This window comes from Pyrgilauda ruficollis, unplaced genomic scaffold (genome assembly GCF_017590135.1).
Source record: "Pyrgilauda ruficollis isolate IOZ18807 unplaced genomic scaffold, ASM1759013v1 scaffold65, whole genome shotgun sequence".
Lineage (NCBI taxonomy): Eukaryota > Metazoa > Chordata > Aves > Passeriformes > Passeridae > Pyrgilauda > Pyrgilauda ruficollis.
In genome coordinates, this window is record NW_024528266.1 from 4438787 (window position 1) to 4451827 (window position 13041).

At 38.3% G+C, this 13041-nt stretch overlaps 1 protein-coding gene across 2 annotated transcripts in view; it reads right to left on the reverse strand.

Annotated features, from left to right (window-relative positions):
• The window catches only part of MANBA (mannosidase beta), a 65342-nt gene extending 53554 nt beyond the window's left edge, over window positions 1-11788 (reverse strand). Inside the window, exon 1 of one of the 2 annotated variants that reach the window (XR_005956545.1) lies at window positions 7906-11788. The gene's annotated coding sequence lies outside the window, so the exon portion shown is untranslated. Of the gene's footprint in view, window positions 1-5751; window positions 7168-7905 lie in introns of those variants that run through there. The other variant, XR_005956546.1, reaches the window with a different exon arrangement.
• Window positions 11789-13041: the final 1253 nt, after the last annotated feature.

Sequence of the window (13041 nt, forward strand, 5' to 3'; positions counted from 1 at the left end):
CGGGAAGGGATGAGGAAGAGCTGTGACAACACCACACTGAGGGTTCTCAATATTGGCTCCCTCAAGTCGTGAGGCTTTTATATGGCCTCAGTCTTCCACTTTTTTTTTTTTTTTCCCATAAAATTACAGAGGCATATAAAACTGTAACAAACGTCATGGACACCTCAAAGTACTGTGGTTTCCTCATAAAGCGGGGCTGTGGTAAATTCCTCTGCGAAAGGACAGAAGCATCAGCTCCTAGGAAAGAATATGGTTTTCAAATCACACTGCAGCTTTCCTGTGTGCCCTCTAGGTTGTTCCCTTCATTCACAGCCCAAAGTCAGGGATTAAAGCAACAAGTTTTTAAATAGCTCCCTGGAAGGCCTTAGCTCCTCTCCAGGTGTAACACCCATGGTACTTCATGCTCTGCTCCCGCTGCACCAGCGGGTGCAAGGAGGTCCTAGCTCGCCTCCATGAACTGGGAATGTTTCACACCAGGCACCCCTAGACTGGCAAGAACAGAAACACCAGAGTCTTGTTTTAGCTCCTGCCTCTCACACACCTATTTCAGCATACTGTAGGAATCCACCCTAAAATCTGTCTTTAAGGCATGACTGAACATGGTCAACATGCCTATATATTTTTGATGCAAATCCTTTCGAGCTGACAACCCTTTGTTTCAATGCAATATAAAAATGTCAGTCCTTCCATTCACCTTCAATAAAAAGTACACAATCCAGCCACAGGTAATTTTTGTCACCTGTGAGCCCAAGAGAGGGCACAGTTCTGAGAAATACTGACTCAAAGACAGTAGCTAATCCTTTTTTCTCTTAAAAATTTTCTGCTGCAAACTTCAAAATGGGATAGCTGGGACACACACTTTCGGGCAGCAGAAGGCCATGCAGAAACTTAGCTGATAGAACAGTTACCATACGTGTAATTTTAGGACAGAGTAAGCCACATTCAGTACACTGACTAAGTGAAATGCTGGTCCCATTTCAGTTCAATTCCCAGCTGTCTTTTAGTGAGATTGCCAAAAAAGGCCATTATCCTAGACTGGGTTACTCCAACTGGCTTTGCATGCTGTAGAATTCAGTCAAAATTTAAGACCTTTAAGAGTCCAGAATATAAAATAATTATACATTAATAGTATAAAGCCTTACTCTGTTTCTGTCCTCATCTGTCAGTGAGTAATGTTTTCAGGGCAGTCAAACATTTCAGTGTTCTTTCCTTAAATTCACTGGTACAACACTAAAACCATTTAAACCTTATCGTTTATAGTTTAATATAGTTTAATGCTTGAGAGATCTTACAGGATATTATTTCTCAAGAAGCAGATTTACAGCTGTCAAATAAGAAACTGCTTTTTTTTTTTTTTTTTTTTTTTTTAGTAAATCTTTTCCAGCAAGTCACATGATAGGTTCCCAGTAAGAAGGAAACTGCATTTCAAGATGTTTACTGTACTTCCGTGCTTTGCCTTTTATTCTTTCTGCTTAAGACTGACTGGAGCAACACACACACCAAAAAACCTCAACCTAAAAACAATGCTGTAATTAAGTATTCTGAGAACATGCTGTTTCCTTGTTCAAGGTTTATAATTAAGTTAAATCATGTATCATTTTCATGTCCCAGTTTTAGGGTTTGTTTTTTGTTTGTTTGAGGGTATTTTTAAACAAATGACATTTTTGCTGTTTCAAGATATGAATTTTAAAGGCTGTGGTTTAATCTTTTTGAATCTTAAGACATAAAACAAGATAAACCAAGTACTTTCTTTTACTGTGTACTGTATTAACCCTCTTTCTGAAATACCACAAATTTAGGAGGTTATTACAATTCTTACTTTATGATACTGCAAGCAGATATTCTTTATCACCTGAGACAAAAAGCTGAAGGCAAAACCATGCCTTTGGCTCTATTAGAATAAATTCAGAGCAGTTCCACTGTAGCTGCCCAAATTCTGCCATGTTAATCCAGAAGTCCTTTGTTTCCAAATGCTATGCAATCTCTATCATTACAGCAGGCTGCTGCCATTTTCTCTTTCAAATTCACGTTCAATGAGTTTATGCAAAGGTTTTAAACAAAAAGGTTCTCACAGGTTTGGATGCAGTACTTCAAGATATTACTGCCACCACCTGTCCACCCTGTACCATTCTTCTGCTGAAGGTAAACACCTCTGAAGGCAAACAGGACTTGTGCTCACAGCAGTCTGTATCAGGGCGTGCTCTCTCTCTCTTTTGGTAAATGTGTGCTGCTGAGGATACCACCACCACAGACCATTTGTCAAAGATGCAAAGCAACTAAGGGATCATCTACCTTAGAGAACTTTCCACAGATGCAGCAATATCACTGTATACATGTTTGTATGAGGGCAAATACCTTCAGGCAGCACAGAATATCCAGAAGAAAGCTCCACAGTTCCTCAACATAACACCAGACTTCTGTTTTCTGACTGCATCTGCAGAACAGAACCACTGTGCAGAACAGTTACTCTCTGCTCTGGAGTAAAGACAATATGATGCAGGGAGCTCTCCAGCTATGGATTTCTAAAGGACATTATTCTGTACTTGCCTTGAACTCTATCCAAAAGGATGTTAAAAATAAAATGAGGAAATAAATTCAGATTGCTTTTAGATGAGGACACTATTAATACATCACTAGAAGACAATGTTGTAGTAGGTTATCATGAACAAAACACAAAGTGACAATCTAAATGGTAGGCCTGGAGTTTCTTTCATAATTATGGCAAAGTCTGTAGGCCACTGCAAGGGGATTTCCTTAGCAAACAAAATTACCCAACACCAACAATCATGAGTAATTAAAAATAAGTATGTAGAAGGGAAGCTATTGCTCCAGGCAAATGCTGTAATGGAAGGGGGAAAGCAAAAAATACGTAACAATAACTTTAAAATTTCAGAAGCAGAAAGACAGGTGATGCCTTCAGTATAACCTTCAACTTCATCAGGCATGCTGGGGCAAAAGCCTGTATTTATACCTCTACATAACATCTTGCTTTGAGATGCACTTAAACCAGATTTAGGTGTCAGGTCACCATCTTCCACAGAACAGACCCAAAAAAGCCTAAGGATCTTCAAAGCCAGCATGGCCAGATTTCTAAAGTCATGTTATTTAGAAGGTGGAATTCCCACAGCTTTTATTCTCTTCATTTTATAAATAATTTTGAATCAATCCTAATCTATTTATAAAATTATGTATCACTGATTATTGCCATTTACCCTTTGTTTCATAAGCAGCAAAATCAGTGTCTTGTACAGTGCTGTCCAAGCTCCCCTTCAATTCTCATTAAAACTTACTTAAAACATACAGATCCTCTGGCACTTACAGAAAATAAGTAGCACAAATGCAGACATTATGAAACAGGTTGCTTAGCCTTTCTTAGAGACTTAAAACTAGACAGTCATCTGTGACCACAGTACAATGTACAACTTGTCCCTGAATGCCTAAAATGAAATCCCTCAACATGTGGGCATCTGTAGGTAGCAAACTTTCCCCCATGATGGAAGTTTGAGAGGCTTCACTGAGCCCATGTGCATGGCACTTCACCAGCTGAGAGCAGGACATACCAGATAGATCACACTACATATGAAGCACACATCCAGCCTACTGTTCTAATGAATGTTTTCTGTGCAGGTGAGTATTAAGAGAATGTCAACAAAGGTTTGTAGCTGATAAATTGGATGAGTAAATGCAAATGGATTTGGAGGTGCTGAAACAGCTGGGAGCTTCATTTCTTTTTCTAACTTAAGTGACTCCAAACAAACCACTGGGGCAGGTCAGGACCTCTGTTTCTCAGACGTTCAGTGTGGCTAATGCTCCTGGCTTCAGCCCTAGGTCAAACTGTCCCTTTATTTCTACCAAAATGACTCTAATGCAAGAACCAGAGAATATTCAAAATAACTTCACTGAAAACTGTGGGTACTCAAGAGACACTTTTTTTTTTTTTTTCCTCTTGAAAGATTAATGTTTATTTCATCACCTGTAAGAATTTCCAGAATTCCTAATCAACAAAGTTCTCACTGAATCAACTCAAGCCCCACTTAGACAACAGCATAGGCCAAGAGCATGGCTACACAGGCAAAAATATCCACTTGCCTGAATTATTCCAGTGAAAACCCTTGTACGTAACAGAGCTTCATCCTCATGCAGTCCAGGAAGCTACATGTCCTATCACTGCACTGGATACAAATGTCTCAGGAGTAACATTTACAGAAACTGTCTCTTGCACATTCATGAAACAGGCATACTTTAATATGGGCTCTATTTTTTTTTTCCAAATGACTTCATACATAAACAGCACTAAAAATACTACTTTATATATACATCCTTCTGTTAAAAAAAAAGCATTATGTGCTTGATTCTCATGGCAACAAAAAGGAAAGGACTACTGCAGTATACAAAAAGAGTACTGGAAGGATCAGAGAATATCTCAAATTGGAAAGGACTCATAAGGATCATCAAAAGTCGAACTCCCTTTTCCTTGAAGGACTGAATAAAACTAAACCATATGACTGAAAGTAACATCTACATGTTTTTTGAACTCATTCAGGAACTCTGTCAGGCTTGTTGTTGTGACCATTTTCCAGGGAAGCCTGTTCCAGTGACCAACCACCCTCTCAGCAAAGAACCTTTCCTTAATGTCCAACCTGAACTTCCCTGACACACCTTCATTCCAGTTCCTTGTGTCCTCTCACACTGTCTGACTAGATCTCTTGTTTTGGTACTAGTCAGAATTTTAACATTCTGATATTTGCACAGGAAGAAGGAAAGGCGGGCAGTAGTTGTATGGCTAGAAACATTTAAAAAAGAGCCTTAGGGATGTGAAAAGAACCTTGTCTCTTCAGCTAAGTCCTTGGTGAGAGAAGGACCCCTTCAAGGAGTGGCCATGCTAAAATACTACTCACACACATTTTGTTTACAGCCAAATTCTCAGCACAGTGGATCCAAATAATCTGGTGCTCAAATTAGTCCCTATGCCTTTGATTGCTGCTACAAATGTCACTGTTCCATGGAAGAACTCTTCTCACCATGAGGACTATAGATAAGCACAAAGGCAATAACAGCCCATGGAGAGGTTCTAAAAACCGCAAGACATCACTGCCTGGAATCAATCTCCTCCCAGATTGTTTCAGCAAGAGCAAAGATCTTCAGCTAGTCTGAACTAGTATAGATCTAATGAAAGGACAAAAGATGCAATATTACTTCAATTAAACCTTGTATTAAACACTCAGCATACATTTTGATGTCAACAGAACATTTCACAGAAGTGCCACAGTATTCTAAAGGTATTTAAAGTTTTAATTAGTGTGTTGAAGAGTGAACAGCCACCTAAGCTTTTGGCACTTTTTACATATAAGCAAAATAAACAGCATTCAGCAAACAATCATTTCCAAAGGTATGGCTTTCTGAGGAAAGGGTTTCTTCGTCACAGGAAGCTATTATGACTCCAGAATGTTATTAAGCACATAGAAGGTTCAAGATGCAAAATTATCTTGAGTACTTATCTGTCAATAAAGGTTCTATTATGTTGATTCTCTCAGCATATTTTCAGTACAGTTTAGCAACAGGGATCATATTGAGAAATAGAGTTTTAAAGGCCTGGAAATGCCCTGAGGAATTTCAATCACACCAAAAAGATACTTAAAACTATTTTTAAAATATATTTTAGGAAATTCAGTCTAATGAAGTACTTCAATATGCCTAGCAAGTGGACAAGTAACAATTTTTCCATATTAATCCCTTTGGAGTCCTCCATACCTGGTCAGACACATGAAGATTTATTTGGAGGACAGAAGGGTACAGCTAAGCTTCCCCTGCCACCTCCTGCTCTCACAGTTAGCAGAGGACAGCTTAATGCTGACATAAGAAAGTCACTCATTGTTTAGTGAACATCTTGGTGGTAGCTTGAACTTGGAGGCTTTTCAAGACCTCTTTTGTTGTGCTCTCTCATTACCAAGCGTGCTGATCCACTGTTTATCCTTCCAGCTTCCCAGCAATGACCCATAATCTTGTAACCACCAACTATTACTGCTACTTCCTCCTAGCAGAACTCCGAGAAGAGCTTATCAGTTTGCTACAGCTGGCTCACAAAGTACAGCTGGCTGCCCTCTCCTCTGTCCACACCCTAAATTATTCATGATGTATGTATCAGCATATGCTTCATGGGAACTTCTTTTTAGAACCTCACTGAGGCTTACAACATTGAGCTTTCACCCTTCACTCTGTCTCTGTATATCTGCACTCCAGACTCCTAATCTTAATATATACATGACCTTTGTTTTACCTGTACTCACGTAACATAAAAACCTAAGGAAGTTTCTTAGTGTAGGAGGGCTGACTGGTCAACTACAACCTATTTCTGGATCTGGTCTCCTGCCCTGGGAACCAACTTCAGTTGAACAGCAAAGGGCAACTTCTCACCTTCCTTTTTTTCTCCCCTCCCACCCTTCATAAAGCACAGCATAATGCATGCTTAAGATATTAAGATGCCAGTCACATTAAACAAAAAAAGTGGGGGGAAAAGGCTGTTTCAAGTTAAATTTTGCATCCAAAAATTTCAAGGTAACTGCTCAATGCTTCTCCACAAACCTGTCTTTTCATGTTTCCACTCTGAAAATTTGAAACATTTTTCTACATCAGTCTTAGCAGTATTGGAAAGAATATTATGAGCAAAAATATGATTCAGGGTTACTTGCATTTTTTCAAAGCTTTTCTCATATCATTTATAGTTAAGCCAAAAAGAATGCTTTTTTACTTCTTTCTCAGTTTATAAAAAAATAGTTAAGGCTATGAAAATTCACATCCTTTGCACCAAATGGTAATTCTGAGTGTGAAGTGCAGCACATATGAAGTAGGAGAGGACAAAAAGAGCTAAGTTAAGTAGAAGCCATCTACCTACCTCCTCTCTAATTGAATTGCTTGTCATTGTGGGATGATACCTTAAAGTGTTGCTTTCAGTGAATTTTGAACGGATTCTCAGGAAACATAAATCACACTGTAAACACGAACTTAAGAGATATCCTCATGAAATACAACTCAAACTGTAAAAACAGAGCAGTTAGTACAACCAGCCAATAAAACCAGGGGGTCATGATTCGTTTTCACAAGAAAGTTCTACCTCTTAATGCTGGTTAGACTCATCATCTGCACTTGTGCTCTAGCAGCTTGTTCCTGAGCTTAGACCGGACAGACATGCTTGAGAGGTGCAGTACTTTAGCTCTTCACAGAGACTGAACACCACCAGTCCCAAATACTAAATTCAATTCTTCAGCCAGCACTAAACCATTCTAGAAAAATATCACTGCCCTATTCCACTAAGTTTGTTACCTGAGAACTCCTACAGTCACTAAGAGTGATCCTCTCCTCAATGTTGTTCTGAGTAGAGACACAAAATCTAGAACCTTATGAAGAGATCTGGACCTTTTACTCCAACAAAAGCATTCCAAACCTTTCAATAGGAAAAAGAATTTTTAAAAAGGTTGTATCTAATAGATCCTTCAATTACTGAGGTATCTGTGAATTAATTTTCAGCATTTACTGTCAGAGCAGAATTAACACTATGACAAGTAATCTGCAAAGCTTGTTTTAGCAAGAGTATCCTTCCCCAGAGAATTAACAGCTTCACACTGAACAGTGATCTTTGCCAGGAAGAAGGGATTATAGACTCACATTAAGTTCTCTATGTAAGGTTGCAAATTGCAGTTCCTCCTTTAGATCTCAAAAGGATTAGAGCTGCACATTTAGTAGAAAGTTCTGTTCCAGAACATTCTCTAGAGAACTCAAATAACCCCACAAAACAAAACCAAAACAAATAGAACCAACACTTTCCCCCCCCCACCCATGACTCATGACTGAACAGTTTCATTTTTGACTTGCATCAAAGACTGTAAGATAAGAAGTGCTGAGGCTTACCTGGCCAGAGAGGAAAAAAAACAAAACAGGCTTGACTTACTAACAAGCCCAGCTTCTCTTCTCCTCAGCATACATGAAACTACCATACTCAGTGTCTACCAATGCTTTCTAAGAGATCACCTCTTAGGCAGCTCTTCAAAACACAGGTGGACAGCTTAATTTTTGCATTCCCTCTAATGAAACATGAGATCACATCTGAGCCTAAACTTGAGTCAGAATTCCCATCCCTGATAAAACTATTTTGAAATTCTGTCTCCACAACCCTGGTCTGCCAAAGCAGCTGGAGCAAAGCCAGCTGCCCAGCTCTACAGCTAGCATCCCACCCATGAGGATAACCTTGTATCACCATCTTCTAAGCAACTGTTCTTACTCTGCAGGTTAATTCTGTGATGGGACAATGCACAGTTCATATGAAAATTAATGAAGTTTAGGCAAAAACCAGAATTACCTAATCTGCCAAACCTAGGACTCCTAAGTACTCAGAGCTTGAGAGTGTTTCTGCTTCAAGTTCCTGAAGAAGGAACCAATCTCAGCAGAAGCCGTTTAAAGGGAGGAGCCTACCCTTCCAGAGCACAGGAACAACCCCAGAGGTCAAAGATGAGTATTAAAAGCTGTCAAAAACCAATATATTCTGTTCAACTGTGTGTCCTGATAAAGGTTTGTCCCATCATGAATTAAAATCCTTCACTGTTCAAAGATACTGAAAGTCTCACCAATACTTCTAATGCATAGGCAAAAATATCCCAAACAAACAAAATCTATTTTGGGCAAACAAGGATGTTAATCCTTTTTTTTCTTTGTTTACCAGAGAAATTTTCAAGTATTACTCTACACAGCTATACTATCAAATTCACTGTTTCACTTCTGGCACCTATCACTGTGAAGATTATGCCTGCCACCTCTTCTAACCTACCCAAGGCACACAGATGCTCTCGAAATAGTTACAGCTCTTACTCCTGCTTATCTGGAAGCTACTGAACTCTTCCCCCACAACTGGTTGACATTAAACCAACCACTGCAGTACAGAAAAAAGACACTGACAGCTTTGAACTATCCCTGCAGAAGACTGAGTGCTAAATGCACTGCAGACCAAAGTTACTGCAGAATTTACTGCTGCATTAACCAAGAATGCAAAGTCAGTTTACAGGCATCAGCTAAACCATCACAAACATCAATTTAGGAACTGTTCTACACTACACACACCTGGAAGAGCTTGTCTGTCTGCACTCTGGTTTTCCAGTTGAGGGTTATTCTGAATTGCTATTCTTTGTCAGACTAAAATAGACACTTAAAATTATAATTTATCAACTATCATATTCCAGATTATTTTGAAACCAGCTGCTTTTGTACTAGAATGCATTAATTGACAGCAGCCCATTTTCACTTCACAGTAATACAGGCAGCTTTTACCTTTACCTTCTGTACCTCTCCTTGATATATTTATGCAGTTTTTTTCCTGTGTTCCCATGCATTCTCTGCATTAGTCCTGCACTGTTGCCAAAATACAAGCCCCCAGCCTTATACATGAAGTATTTTAGCCACAACTCAATCTGCTTTCTAAAATATGCAATTGCCTATAATAATATGAATCCAACTGTTCTTCAATTTCTACCTACATTATATTTGTATTGAAGGTGCAGGGGGAAAATACCATCCATTCAATGACACCAAGAACCAAAGACCAGAAAGCAGATAAATCCAATCAGTACTTTTTTTTTTTTCCCCACATTTGAAGGAATTAGTGTAGTCTGTGTTCTAGTAAAATAACCTTCATACCTTAAGATCCTTTATTGATCATGCATTATCTCATTCCATTCTTCTAGTGCTAATTTCTTTAATTTAACTAAAGAGGGTTTTGTCTTAGTCTCATTTTCATGTATGAAACTATAAACAAATCAGGGAAAAACAACTACCTTAATGGTTTGGTTTTTTTTTTTTTTTTTTTTTTTTTTTTTTTTTTTTTTTTTTGACAGCTATAAACACAGCAAGAAATCTTCAGTTTAATTCCAACTATGCTGTAAGCTTTACTAGGGATATGCAGACTGAAGACTTCTGAATCACCAGCAATTTGATGGACCCAAGGTATCTGCTTCATATGATAATGCCTGTTAAAACACTATTTTTTAAAGCAATGAAGATTTTGAAATAAAATTACTAGAGAGAAAAATTGAAGGGGGGGGGGGCAGCAAAAAATAATACAATGGAGTTATTTAGAACATTTCTGGTTGTATTTAAACCCTCATGTTACCTGCTGGTTAATGCAAACTTCTGCATAAACAACTATCCAATCTAACAGGACCGGTACATATTCCGTACATCTGAATATCCATCTACTAACTGGTTGTCTTTTAATCACTTGCCGGAATTTAGTTCCATGCCTCCACAGCAACCAAAGCTTGCTGCTATGGTCTGTTTAAAACCAGGTTTTTCAGAAAAAGTTAGCATCTGTTATCTTCATATAAAACTATGGCACAGTGCAACTGAGTAGAACGTTTTTACTCAAGCATGCAAAAACGTGTGTATATTCATTTTGTAAGAAATACAGATGCTGTGTGCATCAGAAGACAGAAAGACCAGAAAAATCCCTAGCCAATGCTACAGATCAAGTTTTTCCTGCATCCTGAAAAGATTTTTTGGTGCTTAAAACCACTCAAAAGTTTTTTCCAAGTGAAACGTAAAAAACTGATTGCGATTGCATTGTTAAACTCAAACCCCAATTCAACACAGCAAGCAGTCTTTAAAAAATTACTGCAGAAAGAACACTGTAGTTTCTTTCCCTGTTATATGTCTTGGCTTGACATTTTGTTCTCTATACTTGCTCTGAAAAGTCTTTGAAATAGATTTAGTTTAATCCAAATTCTCTAGCATGAAGCTGACCCCACTGAAGCTATTACAGCATTTATCGTGACAAAAAAACTCTACCACAGCAGAAAGGAAAAGTCACATTTCCAAACCCTTCACTTTTTACATTAAGTTCAAATGGAAAATTTTCCACCCTCCCCATGTTTCAAAGGAACCAAGATCCACTGTGTAGTTTTTAGACTACCTGTGGTTTTGGTAGGTACTCACTGAGGCAATCACCAATTAAGCTTTTTTTTTTGCTAAGTCTTAGAATTCTTCCTCACCATGTCCGTATTAGCTCCTGTCTACCAGCTCCTCCCCTTGCCCCCCTGCTTGAAGAGGAAGCCCAAATGTAACTTTTGTACAAGAAGCCTGCACCAGACAGGACTGAGTCTGCTTTAAGGACAAAACACCTCCCATTTCCCACTTTGGACCTTCAGCATACATCTAGAACTTCTACAATCCACCCTTATTCTTTCATCAAAGTATACATTTGTTAATTACTAAAAATTATTACCTTGGGAACATGACAGATGCAAAAAATAAACAGGTACTGGTCCAAACAAGACTTCCATCTTCCATGTAATCTTTTAGTATTTTCTTCTTCCCTGACCCTTCATAATGCACACCTCCTTGTGTTCTCTAACACCCGCTGCCTTACACCTCACAAAACATCTTCCTAGTTGATCATATAAGTGATTTCAGTGGCTGTGACTCCCAGGACAAAGTAATAAGCATCAAATTAAGCTAAGCATAAAAAAAAAAATTGAGACCAGCACATTTTTAAGCTTAAAATATAAACTTTTAACTCCGTTGTAATGCTACTGGCATCTGTATTCCAATTTTCCAGCAAAATTATGTAAGCTGGTTAGCAGACGTGAACTGCAACTTCACCAAGAGATTTCAGAAAGTCATCATTGAAGCACGTACTGCTAAAGAGAGCCCAGGTTTCTAAATTCCAAGCCAACTGAACTTGAACATTTCAAGTTCACTCTCACAGTTTAGAACCAGAACAAACCATGTCCAAACTACATGTTCAAATTTTTATAAAAATTAAGGTTTAACATTTATTTTACATCTAGCTTTCCACATCCATGTGGGGACAAGGAATCAGAATGTACATAACTATAAGCAGTGCAAAAGTGGTGCCAGTGAGAAGTCACAGATGCACAATAAAGTGATAGTACAAGACTAGAGAAAATGAAGCTATGGATGTTAAGAATGGAGACCAAAAAAATTAAACAAGGAAAAATATGAAGGAAGAGGGGAGGAAAGAGTCAGATGTTTAATAATGCCCTTGTTGCTGAAAGATAAACTAATGGCACAAGACAATGTTTCTTGTAGAACAAAAATCCAATAGCAATGAGTCTTTATTCACGTTTAGTCACCTGACATGAAGAAAGTGTCTGTTGCATTAAAATAGTCATCAATGTAAATGGCAGCATGGCTGAACAAGTCCTTTTCAATGGTAACGAACATCCCACATAGTAAAGTCACTTCAACACAGCCTCATGACAATTCCCACATCAAAACAGTACTTTATTTTATAATTTTTTTGCCTCATCATTACCCCCACATTAAGATCTTTCAGTTGTCAAGTGTACAAGTTGAAGAAAAAGGTTCTCAGTCAGCAAACACAGGTGCATCAGGAAGTATCTCCACAATACACCACTTCAGATCTGCTGGGTCCCAAGTCCATTCTTGAACGCTGGGCTCCCAGCACCAAGTGCAGCCCCCTACTACGGCTACACGACTATGTTAGCTTATTAATTCTGCATCCACCAGGCCGAGCAATGTGCCAACCTGCAACAGACTGAGCATTAGAACTGAAAATGGCAGAAGAGTCACTCTATTGAACTTTACATCATTATTTGATGTTAAACAACGAGGCAAATGCCAACAGTATATACAAAAACCAGCTTTGCTTTTACAAAAGATTTTGTTTCCCATATTGATTAATCCAGGCAGCTAACTCATTGGTTTATGCAACTTTATTGAAGAAAATAAATCAATTACTAGTAGAGCTATTAGTTGATCACTCATCCACTGACAACTTGCATCATTTATTCAGTGCTATATTAAACAGTGTTTTGGAAGACAGATTAACTAATAGCTCCAAGCCTCCTAACAAAATTTAAATGAATTACAAAAATGTTCTTAAACCCTATTCTGGAATACAAGGGATGTTTGACTTCCAATTTCCATTCTCTGTAAAACAAGAACTGGTCATTCCTTTATTGACATGCATAAGATACATCACATTTTCTGTTCTGCTGATGCTATAGATTCAGTACC